This window comes from Siphateles boraxobius, unplaced genomic scaffold (assembly GCF_051911475.1).
Source record: "Siphateles boraxobius isolate OS27281-9 unplaced genomic scaffold, OSU_SipBor_1 8, whole genome shotgun sequence".
Classification (NCBI taxonomy): domain Eukaryota; kingdom Metazoa; phylum Chordata; class Actinopteri; order Cypriniformes; family Leuciscidae; genus Siphateles; species Siphateles boraxobius.
In genome coordinates, this window is record NW_027509208.1 from 30,132,135 (window position 1) to 30,150,067 (window position 17,933).

At 41.2% G+C, this 17,933-nt stretch overlaps 1 protein-coding gene across 2 annotated transcripts in view; it reads right to left on the minus strand.

The window, feature by feature from the left end:
* Positions 1-17,933, minus strand: part of LOC143728779 (prospero homeobox protein 1-like) — a 66,397-nt gene that overhangs the window by 35,584 nt on the left and 12,880 nt on the right. The gene's annotated exons all lie outside the window — the stretch shown is intronic.

Genomic DNA, 17,933 nt, shown 5'->3' on the forward strand with positions numbered 1-17,933 from the left:
TAGTCCGAATGGGACTGACAGGAAGAACGAAAGACTCGGACCCGTCCCGAACCAGAAGACTCCAGAGAGATTAACTAACCATTCATGTTTCCAGTACAGATTCAGGAACCCATATGTTGCGCAATGCCCATGCGCGGTCAACGCAAAATGAACGAATCACTCTCTGAGACAACTCGGTAGTCCCGAGTCATATTAAAGATTCGTTCAAAATGAACGAATCGTTCATGAACGACACATCACTAGATGTCACTTTTGTTGGCTTTGTTTTTGTCTTAAAAACACACAGTTACAACAGCAAAAAAAAAAAAAACTAGTCAAGCGCTGATCTCCATAATATTAATATCAAATGAAACAAAACAACATCTAAATCTCTGTTTATTCTCAATAGGAATTTCTGTAAACGTATAAAAAAATAAAAAAAGTATATCTGGTTAGTAAGTGAAGCTGGTAATGCAATTTTTTGAAGTTGCTTAATCCTCCTCTGGTGAGATCTTGAGAGATTGAATGTCTTCAGTGGGTGGAAGTCAGTTGTTGTTCTTGTTGTTCCTCTGTCCTTCAGTGATTCTGCTTGTTAACATCAGGTGTTCATCACTAATGCTCAAACATCAGTTAATTAATCACTGAATTACTCCAACACTCATTTAAAACTGAAGATTTTGCAGTGGGGTTAAAAGGGTTAAATGTGTCAAATAAAAAATAAAAACAGAGTGAAGTGTAATTTAATGGTAATCAAATGTAAATTAATTTACAGCATAAAACTGTAGAAAAACAGCAATTTACTGGCCGTAAAATCAAGGAAAAACAGTAATATACTGTAAAATGTAACAGTCAGATTTACTAAATGAAAGAAGTTAATTTCTCTAAAATATTAGTGAAAGTTCATAGAAATAAGTTATGCAAAGTCAATAACTGATAAGGAAAGTACATTTTAAACTGAAGTGTTTTATGTATTTTTGTAAGATGATACAGGAGAGATCTGTTAGTTTAATTAATTAGTTGTATGGGTCAGCATTGTGATGGAGAGGAATACTAGTGGAATACTGCCTGTTGCTTTATTTAAAAGCAGTAACTCTGAAATTGCTGATGCAGTGACAATCTCCTTGTTAAGTACTTTTAGCACTTTAGTAGTGTGTCTTGGCCAAGGGAAGATCAGAGACATCTTTTGTATTATTATTATTATATATATTTTTTTACCATATTAGCCTTAATTCTTTTTATTTATTTATCTATTTATTTTATTTTTTCTTCTTTTTTAAATTTAATTAAATCTTTTTATTATTATTATTATTATTACTATTTAGTTCATTTTTATCATCTCTGTTGTATCTGTAAGATTGTCTTCTGTTAAGTTATTTCCACTTACATACCCAGTAATACATGCACACACACACACACACACACACACACACACACACACACACACACACACACACACACACACACACACACACACACACACACACACACACACGTTTACGTATGTTATTTTCATGTTTACATGTTGATGTTTATGTATGAGACCTTTATGTTTTTTGTTGTGTCAGTTACTTGTATGTATTGGATAAAAAATAAAAAAAGTACTTTAGCACATACATGTTTGCTAAATGCGAACTGCAAAGATTTTTAGTTAAAGTCATGTTTTTAATCAATGCACTATAACACATTAGGTGTTTGCAGTTTTATACTAAGAGATATTAATTTCCAGTGGACTCAAATGAATTAAGTTTACAGTACTATCAGTATAAATACTTGTTTTTAAACTCGAAATGTTTGAAGCAATCGGTTTCCCAAATTATATGAGCTACCTTCCATGGTATTTATACGGTAACATACTGTAAAAAAAGCTGTAAATTAAAAGTACATTGCTGACAAACAACAACATTTGTTTACCACTAATCTGACTATCGCATCCCGTTGTGGCGGCCTCTCAGTGTCTGGTGGTTTGGCCTCTGGTACATTGTTACTAATCAGATATGATTACTAAATAGTTCAACAGTTACCTTTTTAAATGAATTAATGAAATAATTAAAAATAAAATAATTACAATTAAATAGTCATAATAATAAACGTATCGGTAACATTTAATAAAAATTACCTAAATAAAGTATAAACGAAATCCAATCCAAAAAGTATTGAGAAGTGTTGCTTTTGGAGTGTCTCACAACACTCAAACAGTTTTTTTTAATAAAAGTAAAAAAAAAAATTCTCAAACAGCAGTTTTTAGCAGTTTTTTAACATGATCATTGCAGAGACTAAATGATGAAAAGACATAGAGAGAAACGACAAGTATCACTGTAAACCCGGATAAAAGTTCACTAACTCAAACAAATTGAGGCAACTAGTTGCCTCTATTTTTTTAAGTTTGCAAACTTAAATATCATCAGTACGCATAGCAAATTTTTTTGAGTAACTGTAAATTACAAATGAAATTAAATCGAAATATATATTTAGTATTTTGTTCATCTTAATTTAACGCAAATCAAAGTTTTATGTACTGACAACTTTAATTACTTCACTTATGGAACTTAAAATATAATTTTTATACATATCAAAATTTTAAATCACTTTAAATTTTATTAGATTAAATTATATAATTTCATATAACTTAAATTGTAGTAGCAATTTTACTTAAATATTTTGTGGCAACTGATTGAATTTTCTTCTACTCAAATATATACATCTTACAACTTAGATGTAAACCCAAATAAGTTGGCAAAACTCAAATAATTTGAGGTAATCAGTTACATCACATTTTTAAGTTAAGAAATGTAACGTTTAAGTAAGCAGAACTTGCAGATTTTTATTTTGTAATCATACATTTCTATTGTTCTTACCCTGAAATATGAGTAAGCTAATTCCTACAAAACTTAAAATTAACATGAAATCTCAACTTAAATATTTTTAGTAGTGGAAACTTGGTTAGCTTTAACAAGCCAAATCAAAAAATACTACCTTGCTAATTGGTGATACAATACTTTGATAACTTTTGCATAGCATAGCACTTGATGAATCACTAAAGCAGTTTAAATAATTTATCAAACACTGTTCTCAAACCAAGCTCATGCTCCACTCATCACCGTAATGGTAACTCAAAAGAAAAAGAAATCTAAATACACTAATACTTAATTGAACTAATTTTAATAATGTAAGTTGGCCCAACTCAAAACAATTAATTATTTCGAGCGTTAGGGTTTTAAGTGACTGTTCTCATAGGTGAGAACATGAGAAAAGTGGAAAGAGAAGTCTCTCCTTGAACTGCCACCTTATCGTGGTGGAGGGGTTTGAGTACCTGAATTATCCTAAGAGCAATGTTGTCCGGGGCTATATGCCCCTGGTAGGGTCTCCCAAGGCAAACAGGTCCTAGGTGATGCGTCAGACTAAGAGCGGTTCAAAAGCCCATTATGAAGAATAAAAAATCAAGGACCGAGACGTTGCCCGCCATGCCCAGCGTTGCCCGGCATTGCCCGGGGCCCCACCCTGGAGCCAGGCCTGTGCGGGATCACCTCCACGCACAGCTTGGGCTCTGGAGCCACACTCCTTGAGAGACGTTGGACTCTCTACCACTCTGGAGTTGCCCATGGTGAGAGGCGGTGGGCTGGTGTGGGTTTGGTTATAGCCACCCAGCTCAGCCGCCATTTGTTGGATTTCACCCCGGTGAACGAGAGGGTCACTTCCCTGCGCCTTCGGGTTGGGGACAGGTCTATCACCGTCGTCTGTGCCTACAGACCGAACGGCAGTGCAGAGTACCCTGCCCTCTTGGAGTCTGTGGGAGGGGTGCTGGAAAGTGCTTGGACTGGTCCCCAGTCCATCTACTGGGGGACTTCAACGCCCATGTGGGGAGCGACAGTGACACCTAGAGGGGTGTGATTGGGAGGAAAAGCCCCCCTGATCTGAACCCCAGGGGTGTTATATTATTGGACTTCTGTTATAGTCACAGCTTGTCCATAACGAACACCATGTTCAAGCATAAGGGTGTCCATCAGTGCACGTGGCTCCAGGACGCCCTAGGCCGGAGGTCGATGATTGACTTTGTAGTTGTTTCATCCGACCTCTGGCCATGTGTCTTGGACACTCGGGTGAAGAGAGGGGGGTCTCTGTCAACTGATCACCACCTGGTGGTGAGTTGGATCCGATTGTGGGGGAGGAAGCTGGACAGACTCGGCAGACCCAAACGTACTGTGAGAGTCGGTTGGGAATGTTTGGCCAAGTCCTCTGTCAGAGAGATCTTCAACTCTGACCTCCAGCAGAGATTTGACCGGATCCAGAGGGAGTCTGGAGTTATTGAGTCCGAGTGGACCATGTTCTCCACTTCCATTGTCAACGCGGCCATTCGGAGCTGTGGCCGTAAGGTCTCCGGTGCCTGTCGAGGTGGCAATCCCCGAACCCGGTGGTGGACACCGGAAGTAAGGGATGCCGTCAAGCTGAAGAAGGAGTCCTATCAGGCCTGGCTGGCTTGTGGAACTCCTAAGGCAGCTGACGAGTACCGGCAGGCCAAGCGGACTGCAGCCCGGGTGGTTGTGGAGGCAAAAAATCGGGCCTGGGAGGAGTTCGGTACTTCTCAGCCTACCCAGGAAAGTCTATGCCAGGGTACTGGAGAGGAAGCTCTCGATTTACCGGTCGATCTACGTTCCTACTGACACCTATGGTCATGAGCTGTGGGTCATGACCGAAAGGACAAGATCCCGGATACAGGTGGCCGAAATGAGCTTTCTCCGCAGGGAGGCTGGGCGCTCCCTTAGAGATAGGGTGGGGACCTCGGTAATTCAGGAGGAGCTCAGAGTAGTGCCACTGCTCCTCCACATCGAAAGGAGCCAGCTGAGGTGGTGGGAGGTGTTCCGGGCACATCCCACAGGGAGGAGACCACAAGAAAGACCTAGGACACGCTGGAGGGATTATGTTTATAAGATTATCCCCGGCTGGCCTGGGAACGCCTCGGTATTGGAGGAAGTGTCTAGGGAGAGGGAAGTCTGGGCGTCTCTGCTTAGATTTCTGCCCCCGCAACCCGGCCCCAGATAGGCGGAAGAAGATGGAAAGAGAAGTAAAAACGGTTACACTTTAACTAAAAGTAATTTTGCAACTGCATGTCAACTAATTCAATAACTTGCAACTGCATGTCAACTAACTCTCAATAGAGTATTAGTAGACTATTAGGTTAGGGGTTAGGATTAGTAGAAAAAGATTATATGTAGGTACATGCAAAGTAACTTATATAGTCAGTAGGATGTCTGTTGGAGGATCATCGTAATAAATAGTTAGCAGATATTAAGCAGACAATCAAGTTGAAAGTTCCTTATAGTTTGTAGACTATCGTAATAAAATACGATATGCCAGCAGCCATATCACCCTGTAGCCCAAGACTGGTTGCCCACTAAAGCTAAGCAGGGCTGAGCCTGGTTAGTACCTGGATGGGAGACCTTCTGAGAAAACCAGGTTGCTGCTGGAAGAGGTGTTAGTGAGGCCAGCAGGGGGTGCTCACCCTGTGGTCTGTGTGGGTCCTAACGCCCCAGTATGGTAATGGGGACACTATGCTGTCAATTGAGCACTGTCCTTCGGATGAGACGTTAAACCAAGGTCCTGACTCTCTGTGGTCACAAAAAATCCCAGGATGTCTTTCGAAAGAGTAGGGGTGTAACCCCGGCATCCTGGCCAAATTTGCCCAGTGGCCTCTGTCCATCATGGCCTCCTAATCATCCCCATGTATATATATACCAATTGGCTTCATCACTCTGTCTCCTCTCCACCAGTAAGCTGGTGTGTGGTGGGCGTTCTGGCGCAATATGGCTGCCGTCGCATCATCCAGGTGGATGCTGCACATTGGTGGTGGTTGAGGAGATTCCCCCTTCTATGTGAAGCGCTTTGAGTGTCCAGAAAAGCGCTATATAAATGTGATGAATTATTATTATTATTATTAAAATGTTTCCACAAAAACATGCAAAGGTACACTGAAGTAGATCCAAAATGTCTTTATCAGTCCTCTGTTGGATGAGTATACAGTATGGTCCTCATATATACGTGGTGATATGTGATCATCTCTAGCAATGACTGAGACTGTGTTCAAATGAGGATCCTAAGGGATCTTGGAGCATGGCTAAACTCAATCACACCTCTGAAACTGAAACGTGTTGTTTTTCATTGCACCACAGAGACCTTGATTGCTCAAGGTCAGAGGTGTGGATATCCCAAAGACTGTGTTTCACCCTCAGATAAAAGTGTAGAACAATTAAAAGAACACATTGATATCACTTTAGAAATCTGAATCCTGAATTCAGCACAATTCATCACTGAAAACGGAACAAACACTGAAAAAGGAAGGTCAGCAAGCTTGACACTTTTCAATAACTGCTAGATATGTTTTACCACATTGTGACTATGATAAAACCTATAACTTAAAGGTATATTTCACCCAGAAACCAAGGCTCTTTAAAGGTTGTATCAGCGATTTCAGGCCCAAACAAAAATGATCACATTCATCTAATCTTTCCTAACGATCCACTAGCTGCCCGCCCCATAAGCAGGCTGTCAAAAAAACGCGTCTCTGTAGGCAGCCTAGGCTCTGAGATCTGCACACAAAAACAAATGGGTACAACCACCACTCAAAATCAAAATAAACAGTGTTCTAACCAGTAACCAACAGGGGCGGGTGTTGTTTGTTTTTGCGCTCGTAACTGCTGACTTTTTTGTATGTGAACTGTGTGTGGAAATATAATTCATTAAAAAATATGAGTGAAGCTCGACTAAACTCGGATAGCTCTAGCGAATATCAGATTGTAGGGATTTAGTGTTTGAGATTGGCATGCTAGTGAGCGAGTTGATTCTGACGAATTGGAATTCGTTGAGGGAGGGGCGAGCAAACTTGGTTTGTTTGGGATCTCGATTCAAACACAAACAGAAGTGACTTCACCCACAATCGCTGATATAACCTTTAACTGGGGGTCTGCAGCTATACTGCAGGGGAATCATAGTTTTTTTTCAGTGCTGAGTTCTGAGTGCTTGTGAATCCTCTCGTTAACAAACAAAGTGTAGACACAATATGCACAATACTCCCCGTTCCATTGTATCTATTACCATCTCCTCCTTTCTACAGCCAGGTGAGTAAATGATGACAGAATTGTATCTTTTTTTGTGTGAACTGTCCCTAGTATCATATTAAATAATAAAAATATTTCATATTTTCATTCTAAAAAAAATTAAAATTATAATTATAATTATAATTATAATTATATATATATATATATATATATATATATTTGCGTGAGTGTGTCTAATTCAACGGCTGAGGGAGTCATTCTCACTTCTGACTCTCTATATTTTTCCCCTCTTTCAGAAGACTGTGGAAACACTATCACTGGTTTTTATTTCTTGCTATAGAAGCAAATTGGAATACACAAAGTTGCTGTCATCTCCCTTTCACCATTTAAATGTACCCAACTATGACGACTTCCACTTCTGAGACCCCTGGAAATGTGAAAAGGGTCTATTAATGAGGTCTTGTTCCTTATTATTATTTATTCATACAAGTGCGGTGGCCCTAAAGGGGCATGATTATGTAAAAAAAGATATGAGATGGGAGTAAAAGTTATATGTCCGTTTTTTTTTTGTCTCGCAAATGTTTTGCATTTGCTCACAAAATGTTTTGTGTTCCCCCGAGAATAAAAAAGTTTCACAGGGGAACGCAAACATTTTGTGAGTGAATGCAAAAGCATTTAAATATATATTTATTCCTCCATCTTCAATTGCGTTTTCAAAACGCTGTTGTCGCATAAATGAATGGCCAAAACGCAAAAAAAGTTTTCCGATTTTATTTGAAAACCGTGTCGTATAAACGCCACATTAAAAGGCTTTGTGCATAGGTCAGTTGTTTTGTTCCAAATCTCTTCATTGCACAATGTTTGCAGTAAATAAACACTGTAAAATTTACATTTTCTCTGTAGTGTGAATTTCTAGGGTATTAATGACCCATCCTGATAAAAACAACAAAGAAAACATGAACAATTGGAAAAGACAGTAATTAAACAATTAATATCAAGCGTTTAATTTTTATATGCCTATGTGCAGGGTGTCTACAAGTTAAATTTAAGACTTTTTAAGACCTTTTTAATGCCACTTTGAATGAAATTTAAGACCAAACATGTGATGGAAGTTCACATTATATTACATACGTATATGTAATATTTAATGTTTAACCTAAGCAATTGAAGTAATTTAATATTAACTACTTGTTTATTGAACTAAAATCAATGTAACATTTGCAATCGTAAGAATATTCAGCAAAATAGCTCCTGTCATGTTACTTAACTATATCATATGATAAAAATAAAAAAATCCACATTTTTAATTTTTACCTCAGTATGTTTCTTCTTTGAGTTTTTTTGTGTGCTGTTATGCACATTAGTTTTGATTTCTCACTTTAAAATCTCTCACAGAGACAGGCAGCCTGAGTCTCAACAGCGCTGCAGAAATACATGCAAAGCTCGACATTAAGCCTTTTCATGTGCTTGTCCTTTTGACAATTCACTTGTCCGAGTAAAAAAGTTGCTTTGTCAGGATTTTATTTTTTTTGTGTTAATTTATTCTGAAGCAATATTCTCATCAGTGTTCAATCAGCTTTGATATTTAAATCGGCATATTGTAATATCTGCACCTTTAAAGGGCAAATTTTAAATTCCTAAATTTGATCACTAAATTAAATTATTTAGAATAATAAGACAATATAGGGATGTTACCCTAGGTATGGCTGATCAAATTAAATAATTTACACTGAAAAATTACAATTGCATAAAATAATGTTATGAAATCGATTTAAATATACAAATAAGAAACAAGAATGATACTACTTTTAAACCTATGTTTTAAACATAACACTAAACCGCCAGTAGGTGGTGGCAGGCGACCGTCTTAATGAGTGAGTCATAGATTAATTCAAACGATTCGTTCAAATGGCTGATTCATTCAAGAATGAGACAGATGTTTATGAATGGGTCATTGAATCTTTGACTCAACCGATTGTCACGATCCACACACTGGAAACAGGGGTTAAATCCAAAAGTAGTAGTTTTATTAGGGATAATCCAAAATCGTAAACCAGTCCAAAGCAAGGGTCAAAATCCAAAAGGCAATCCAACATGAACAGGAACAAAACAAGAATCAAGGAAACTGGATGACAGAAGTAGCGTGATACATACTCCGTGGATACTCCATACAAGGACTCCGTGACACAAACAGACCGGGTTATATACCCAGGGAATCGACAATGATAATGGGGAATGGGCTGAGTGCAATGATCAGTGATAAGAAACAGCTGAGTGCAATGATGAGACAAAGGATCGTGGGAAATGTAGTTCATAAGTGAAGGACACCGTGGGAAAGGAAAACATCTAGTGGACATCAGGGAAACACAAACCCAACACTGTGACATAACCCCCCCCCCCCCCTCTACGGAGCGGCCACGACAACAACAAAAAACACAGAAACCACAACACAATACAAGAGGTTCAGGAGGGAGGTGGAACGGTGGAGGATCAGGGGGAGGGAAGGTGGGCCAGGTCCATGAAGGGAGACAGGAACAAGGGGTGAGGGTTTAACCGGGGACCAGGGCAAAACAAAAAATCTATCGGGCATCCAGTGGGAAACACAAAGTCCATCGGGAGGCCAGGGCGAAACACACAATTCATCGGGAGGCCAGGGCGAGACGCAAAGTCCATCGGGCGGCCAGGGCGAATAAGACCTCTCGGGAGGCCAGGGCGGTGACGACCCCTCGGGCGGCCAGGGCGGAGCAGACCCCTCGGGCGGCCAGGGCGGAGCAGACCCCTCGGGCGGCCAGGGCGGAGCAGACCCCTCGGGCGGCCAGGGCGGAGCAGACCCCTCGGGCGGCCAGGGCGGAGCAGACCCCTCGGGCGGCCAGGGCGGAGCAGACCCCTCGGGCGGCCAGGGCGGAGCAGACCCCTCGGGCGGCCCAGGTACAGCAGACAGCAGACACCAGCTCAGGTACAGCAGACACCGGCTCAGGTACAGCAGACACCGGCTCAGGTACAGCAGACACCGGCTCAGGTACAGCAGACACCGGCTCAGGTACAGCAGACACCGGCTCAGGTACAGCAGACACCGGCTCAGGTACAGCAGACACCGGCTCAGGTACAGCAGACACCGGCTCAGGTACAGCAGACACCGGCTCAGGTACAGCAGACACCGGCTCAGGTACAGCAGACACCGGCTCAGGAACAGCAGACACCGGCTCAGGAACAGCAGACACCGGCTCAGGAACAGCAGACACCGGCTCAGGAACAGCAGACACCGGCTCAGGAACAGACACTGGCTCAGGAACAGACACAAGAACTGTAACAGTCACAAGAACAGAAACAAACACTGGCTCTGGCGCTGGAACAAGCACTGACTCTGGAACAGACATCGGCTCCAGCTCTGGAACAGGCACTGGCTATGCCTCTGGCTCCGGAACGGGCATTGGCTCTGGAACAAGCACTGGCTCTGGAACAGACATCGGCTACAGCTCTGGAACGGGCACTGGCTATGCCTCTGGCTCTGGAACGGGCATTGGCTCTGCCTCCGGCTCTGGAACGGGCATTGGCTCTGCCTCCGGCTCTGGAACGGGCATTGGCTCTGCCTCCGGCTCTGGAACGGGCATTGGCTCTGCCTCCGGCTCTGGAACGGGCATTGGCTCTGCCTCCGGCTCTGGAACGGGCATTGGCTCTGCCTCCGGCTCTGGAACGGGCATTGGCTCTGCCTCCGGCTCTGGAACGGGCATTGGCTCTGCCTCCGGCTCTGGAACGGGCATTGGCTCTGCCTCCGGCTCTGGAACGGGCAATGGCTCTGCCTCCGGCTCTGGAACGGGCAATGGCTCTGCCTCCGGCTCTGGAACGGGCAATGGCTCCGGCCCTGGAACAGACACTGGCTCCGGCCCTGGAACAGGAGACACTGGCTCCGGCTCTGAAACAGCAGACACGGGCATGTCCAGGATCCGAGCCAGACACTCCAGATTGTCCAGGTCCATGATGTCAGACGGCACTGGCTCTGCCTCCGGCTCTGGAACAGGTACTGGCTCTGCCTCCGGCTCTGGAACGGCAGACACTGGCTCCGGCTCTGAAACAGCAGACACGGGCATGTCCAGGATCCGAGCCAGACGCTCCAGATAGTCCAGGTCCATGAAGGCAGACGGCACTGGCTCTGCCTCCGGCTCTGGAGCGGGTACTGGCTCAGCCTCCGGCTCTGGAACGGCAGACACTGGCTCCGGCTCTGGAACAGGAGACACGGGCATGTCCAGGATCAGAGCCAGACGCTCCAGATAGTCCAGGTCCATGAAGGCAGACGGAACGTGAACAGTCTCTGACTGGGCAGACAGAACATGAACAGTCTCTGACTGGGCAGACATGACGTGAACAGTCTCTGACTGGGCAGACGGAACGTGAACAGTCTCTGACTGGGCAGACGGAACGTGAAAAGTCTCTGACTGGGCAGACGTGACATGAACAGTCTCTGACTGGGCAGACGTGACGTGAACAGTCTCTGACTGGGCAGACGGAACGGGAACAGTCTCTGACTGGGCAGACATGCGTTTCCTCCCCCTTTTCCGTCCGTGACGGTGAGATGTTGGCTCTGAGCTGTCCCTCACTGGCCCAGGGTCGAAGGGGGGCCAGGGTGGAGAGTGGTGTTGAACTTCTTCTCGACCACCTCCTCCTCTGCGACCTCCCCGGGTCCCAGGGAAAATGACTAGGCGGGTTCCCTGAAAATAATCTCTCCTCTCCCGCTCAGTGGCTGGGGAAGAGAAGTTTGAAAACATACCGCTGGATTTAGGGTGTGACGGAGTCCTTCTGTCACGATCCACACACAGGAAACAGGGGTTAAATCCAAAAGCAGCAGTTTTATTAGGGATAATCCAAAATCGTAAACCAGTCCAAAGCAAGGGTCAAAATCCAAAAGGCAATCCAACATGAACAGGAACAGGAACAAAACAAGAATCAAGGAAACTGGATGACAGAAGTAGCGTGATACATACAAGGACTCCGTGACACATACTGAAACAGACAGGGTTATATACACAGGGAATCGACAATGATAATGGGGAATGGGCTGAGTGCAATGATCTGTGATAAGGAACAGCTGAGTGCAATGATGAGACAAAGGATCGTGGGAAATGTAGTTCATAAGTGAAGGACACCGTGGGAAAGGAGGACATCTAGTGGACATCAGGGGTACACAAACCCAACAATGTGACACTGATTCGTTCAAAATGCTGAATCATTCAGTAATGAAAACAGGTTGAGTGTTCCTGTGAGATGCGCCGTGGTTCTGCTGTGATTTTTGTTTGGAACTATTTTTGCTGCTGAAACAGAACAAAAACAGCCAATATTGCATCTAAAATGTAAGTGACTTAATTTTAACTGTTTATTGAACTGTTGTAGGAAATCAATGTCACATTTTCAATCGTAATGGTATTCAGGAAAAATAATTGAGTTTGCTCCACATATGTTAAACATATAAAACTGCACATTTAGATTTATTATTGGCTGTATGTTGTTAAATGAGTGTGTGTGTGTTGCGCTCATTTGTGTAGATTTCTCCTCGAGATCTGCGTGAGCGTCAACAGCGCAACCTTACCGTCAGTAATGCATTTATTATCCACAATCGATCGCAACTTACAATAAATGTAATAAAATCAGAATCATTCTCTCGGTTTAGTCATTCCCTAGTTATTTTTGTTTTTGTTAATGTTCTCATCAGGCTACTTGTCCGGTCGGGCAAGTAAAATTTACTTGTCCCTTCAAAAAATCCACTTGTCCCGGACAAGCGGACAAGCATTAATGTCGAGTCCTGCATTATCATTATCAATCGCTGTTTATGTAATAAAATCAGAATCATTCTCACGATTCGATGCTTCACTGGTTATTTGACGGACATTTTGTCCGTCAGACTGGAGAAATTTTAGCGGTAATTTCACCAGAAATATTTAAGACCCATAGAATCTGAATTTAAGACATTTTAATACTTTTTAAGGCCTTTTATTAGGAAAACTTTATTTAAGACATATTAAGACTTTTTAAGGACCCGCGGCCACCCTGTATGTGGTGTTTTTAAAGGGACATTGTGTAGGAATATCTCCCATCTAGCGGTGAAATTGTATTTTGCATTTAAACAAATTGTGCTCTCCAGAACCTCGCTTTTTCAAATGCCTGTTGCATTTACGGCAGCTGTTATGTACCAACAAGCTTTGAAGGGATGTCTTCTAATAGCACTTCGTCGAGTTTTCCTTCGGGTGAACAGGTTTGTTATTTCAAACAAACTGCAACTTGACACAACGAACAAACGAATGTTACAGTATGAACAATAACAGTGCAATGCAGCCTTTTAAACTTGCCGGGGCAGTGACAAGCGCCTCTCACTGCTCTGCTCCTCCGTTTCTGCTGCTTTCAGTTACGTGACGCTGGTTCTGAACGAAAACGTGTTGTGGAAACGCATTGGCCTAGTACTTTTTGACCCTCTCTGCTATTATAGTTTTTCAAGATGGCGGAATGACATGGAAGTCTTTGTGGACCTACCCATCACATGTATATAAAGATAATAAATTCTTTGTTTACAAGGATAAGCCAGATAATTGGCAGAGGTATTTGTACACCATTGAGGAGATATTTATGAATAAAAATATTGGTTTTAGATAATAAAATACCTGAAAAACTACACATTGTCCCTTTAATATGCTTTAAATCAAACCATGTGCAAAGTGTTTTCTCCTTAAAACTCCAGTGAACCAAAGACAGTCTCAAAAACACGGTTTGAAATCGCTGGTGTTTCTGACATCACAAACTACCATGTAACCAATTAGATCAACGTGTGATTGTCAACAAGTAGATCTCTGAGCTGCTGTGAGTGAGTAGAGGCGGGGCTCATTTGCATATTCATAGAACCACATATACTAACTGAGCCAAGGGTGTAGAGTTACATTCAAGCTATTTTAAGGCATGAAAAAAAAAAACCAAGGGAAAACATTTCAAATATGAGATTTTGGTGATCAAAAATTAGTTTTAAGCGATAAATATGAATCAACACTATATGCTGTTTGTGTAAGTCATGCCATCAGCAAGCCAGACAAATATGTGAGTGAGACAACAAATCACATTAGCATAAGTCAGAAAATAGATTCCCAAAGCTGCGGATCTGTAGACGTGTAAGGCTGCATCAGAAATCACATTCTTCCCCACTATATAGTAGGTGAAAAACACTATGTGACAAAAGAAGTATGTCTGAATTCACAGTACTTTATAGGCAAAAGTATCCGGATGACCTACAACTTCCGGCATGATTCTGAAGTGTGCATACGATGGACAATTTAATATCCCATGAGGCAATGGGAGAGGATTTGTGAATGACTGTGGAGCAACACAACTGATGCTGGTAGGTCATATGACAGTGACAACATGGCATTACATTTATACTACACACATTCATTCTAAATAGAAACATTCTTTCTTAGCACTTGCAATGTAAGTACTTATTCAAAATAAGTACCAACTCAAGAGAGTATGTGATTTCGTATGCATCCTCGAGTGTGTGCTGATAGTATGGCATGGGTCTGGTTTCAGTTGATGATGTAAGATTCAAGTTCACAAGTAGCATGATTTTCCATTTCAGTGGATAAACACAGACTCATAACCACACACACACACACGTGCAAAGGTAAAAGTCAAGGCGGTTGATTTGTGTGTGACATTTGCATGGCTTGGCACACTTTCCCTAAGCAAAGTTAATCAACCGTCACATCTCTTAGACACCTACTGAGAAAATCCTTAACATGCAAAACATGTTCCCTTCCATGTCTTCACACATATACACACACATGAAGCATGCGACGGAGCTAACAGTAGATTTGTACACTGATCTCTGCACTATTTGCAAAGTCCTTATTTATTTATGTAAATAACAGTATTGATGCAGTTCCTGGAACCAGAACAGTGTGTGTGTGTGTGTGTGTGTGCGTGTGTGTGTGTGTGTGTGTGTGTGTGTGTGTGTGTGTGTGTGTGTGTGTGTGTGTGTGTGTGTGTGTGTGTGTGTGTATGTGTGTGTGTGTGTGTGTGTGTGTGTGTGTGTGTGTGTGTGTGTGTGTGTGTGTGTGTGTGTGTGTGTGTGTGTGTGTGTGTGTGTGTTTGTGTGCGTGTGTTTGTGTGTGTGTGTGTGTGTGTGTGGGCGCATCAACAGGTCACTGAGATCATTTTATATATTGTATCTTTAATATGATATACTTGATATGTGCCTACTCTAAGTTGACAAAAGAGCATGATAGATGGAGAAATTTTGTTACAGTGAGAAGAAGAGGGTAGATTTCTATCACATGACTCCAGGAGTCATGGCAGGACTCCTGCCATAGGAACACTCAGCATTGGCAGGTCACCTTCCCCTATAAACACACTCAAACAAACCCTTTCGCAGCACTTCTGCTCCACAAATTACGTCTTCTGCATTCTCCAGCAAAGACTTTCCATTGTTTTTTTATAAAAAAGCTAATTATGTTGGCAATATGAGTCCAAAAGCTCCGGTTACATGTTTCGCTCCTTTTCCCAGCAGGCACAGTACGTCAATGTGACGTCAGGCAGACATTGGACTCCAACTAATCCAACGTCAGTCAGACGTCATATTTTGGTTGAAAATGAAAATCAGGTTGACGTCTAAACCCCACGTTTGTTTGACGTCAAGCTTCAACGTCACAGAGATGTTGAATTTTGGTTGGAATAAACACTGCAAAAAAATGTGACATGTATGGCAGCGCATTAAATCTGTGAAGATCTCAGCAGAGGAAGAGTGAACATCTCAAACAGCATTACCAGCTTTACATATTACTAACCAGACTCACTTTATTTCATTTAGTGTTTCATAAGTGTTTGCTTTAGTTGGACTCTTGGCCCTTGACTCTTTAGTGTAAATATTCTCTGGCTGCTATAATTGTGTGTTTTTATGAAGCACATTAATTGTGGCAAAAAAGCCTAGAGAAAATTAGATTAGGTGATGATGGATGTTTATTGATGATGAAGTCATCATCATATAATTGCCTGAAAGTTTTGAAAACTTTGTACTTGTGTTTTTAATGTTGTTTTAAAACAGAACCCATTTTATTTTACAGTATGAAAGCAACGTTATATCAAATAATATAAAAGGATTGTAAAAACATTTAGTGCATTAAACATTTTCTTCAACATTATTACTTAGACATCAAGAATCAGTGGATGATTCTCAACAATGGTGACATTAAATTAAATGCTTCATGCTGCAGTGCATGCTGGGTACCACCAATCAAAACTCACCCATATCTCCCAGCATGCACTGCGGCATTAATAAATTATGCAGGATTTTTTGAGTTGATCTGAATATCTGGATATTTTGTTTGATTGTCACCATTGTTGAGATTCATACACTGTTTCTTGATGTCTGTGTGCGTCTAAGTAATGCCATAGATTAAAGGTTTTTGTGCACTATATCGTTTTTAAAAAACAAGTATATTCTATGATAAACAACACTGCTAGATATGCTGTAGAATCAAATGATTTCTATTATGAATAAAGCAATATTAAAACCACAAGTCCCATTTAATCAATGCATTAGACACTGAAAAAGATCAGGGATTCAGGAAATTACATGATGATATCATCATCAGCAATAAACAGCCAACATCACCTGATCTCATGACTTTTTTTAGCTACAACCATTGTGCTTTGTAAACACACAATTATAGCAGCCAGAGAAACTTTTATATTAAAGAGTTAAGGGTCAAGAGCACAACTAAAGCAAATGCTCACCACCATCATGGTGACTTTAAAATACAACTATTGATTTCATTCAAATTGAAATTAAAAAAAGTAAATCTGGTTAGTTTTAAGTGAAGCTGGTAATAAGTGTACGGCCATGCATTTCACCTTTTTGTTTGGTTTATTCCAACCAAAATTCAACGACTGCCCAACGTTGGAGCCTGACGTAAAACAAACATTGGATTTAGACGTCAACCCGACTTTCATTTTCAACCAAAATCCAACGTCTGGCCGACGTTGTAGTCTATATCCTGTGCCTGCTGGGTTTGTATTGGATCATTTCTTATGAAGACTTTAGTTTTGTGTAATAAAAAGTTATTTTTTTACTCTATTGAAGGGCTGTGTCCATAAATCCCTAAATAGCGTCTGTGTCTTTATGAGTGAGATGTATGAGAACAAAACAAATATTTTTTTTATATACACTTAGAAGGGGTTGAGCGATTCAAGATAAAATACACTTTTTTGATACAATAAATCCATTCAGTATATTGCAATTGCAAATCAAAACTGCACAAAATGTGCAAGCGTGCGAATTTGAGCACAAAATTGCATTTTGAAGCAATGTTTTAAAAGCACAACAAAGCCACATTACACTCTTCAGGAAATTTTATTTGAATAATTATTTTCCTTATTTGACTCTCAACATTACAAAAGTAGACCAAACTTTTTTACGGTAATCCATGTTTTCACTGTTATGGTAGGAGGCACTATTATGCATCTTCTGAAAGAGGACAGAATCTCCTGATCATAACACAGGCGAAGAAGAAGCAGAAACAAGCGTTTGAAGCATTGCTTACGCATGTAAAATAATACAATCATCTAACATTAAACAGCATACAAATCAGAACTGCCTAACGTTACCCAATGAAATGTCGACCCAGGACAAGCTATAGGACTATGCAAGTTTTGGGGGTGTTGATGGACTCGATCTACTCCATCTATGTTTTCTGGATGAAGTCTTAGACCAAAAGAAGATTTTTTTATCTTTCAAATCACCCACATTCAAGTGTTGATATAAAAAGAATGAATGAAACGAGAATAAAATGTTTTTAGTTTAAATGCAGAGGTTCTGTTAAATGTTTATGTTGATATATTGCATGTTCAGATATGCATAAGCAATTATTCTGGGGG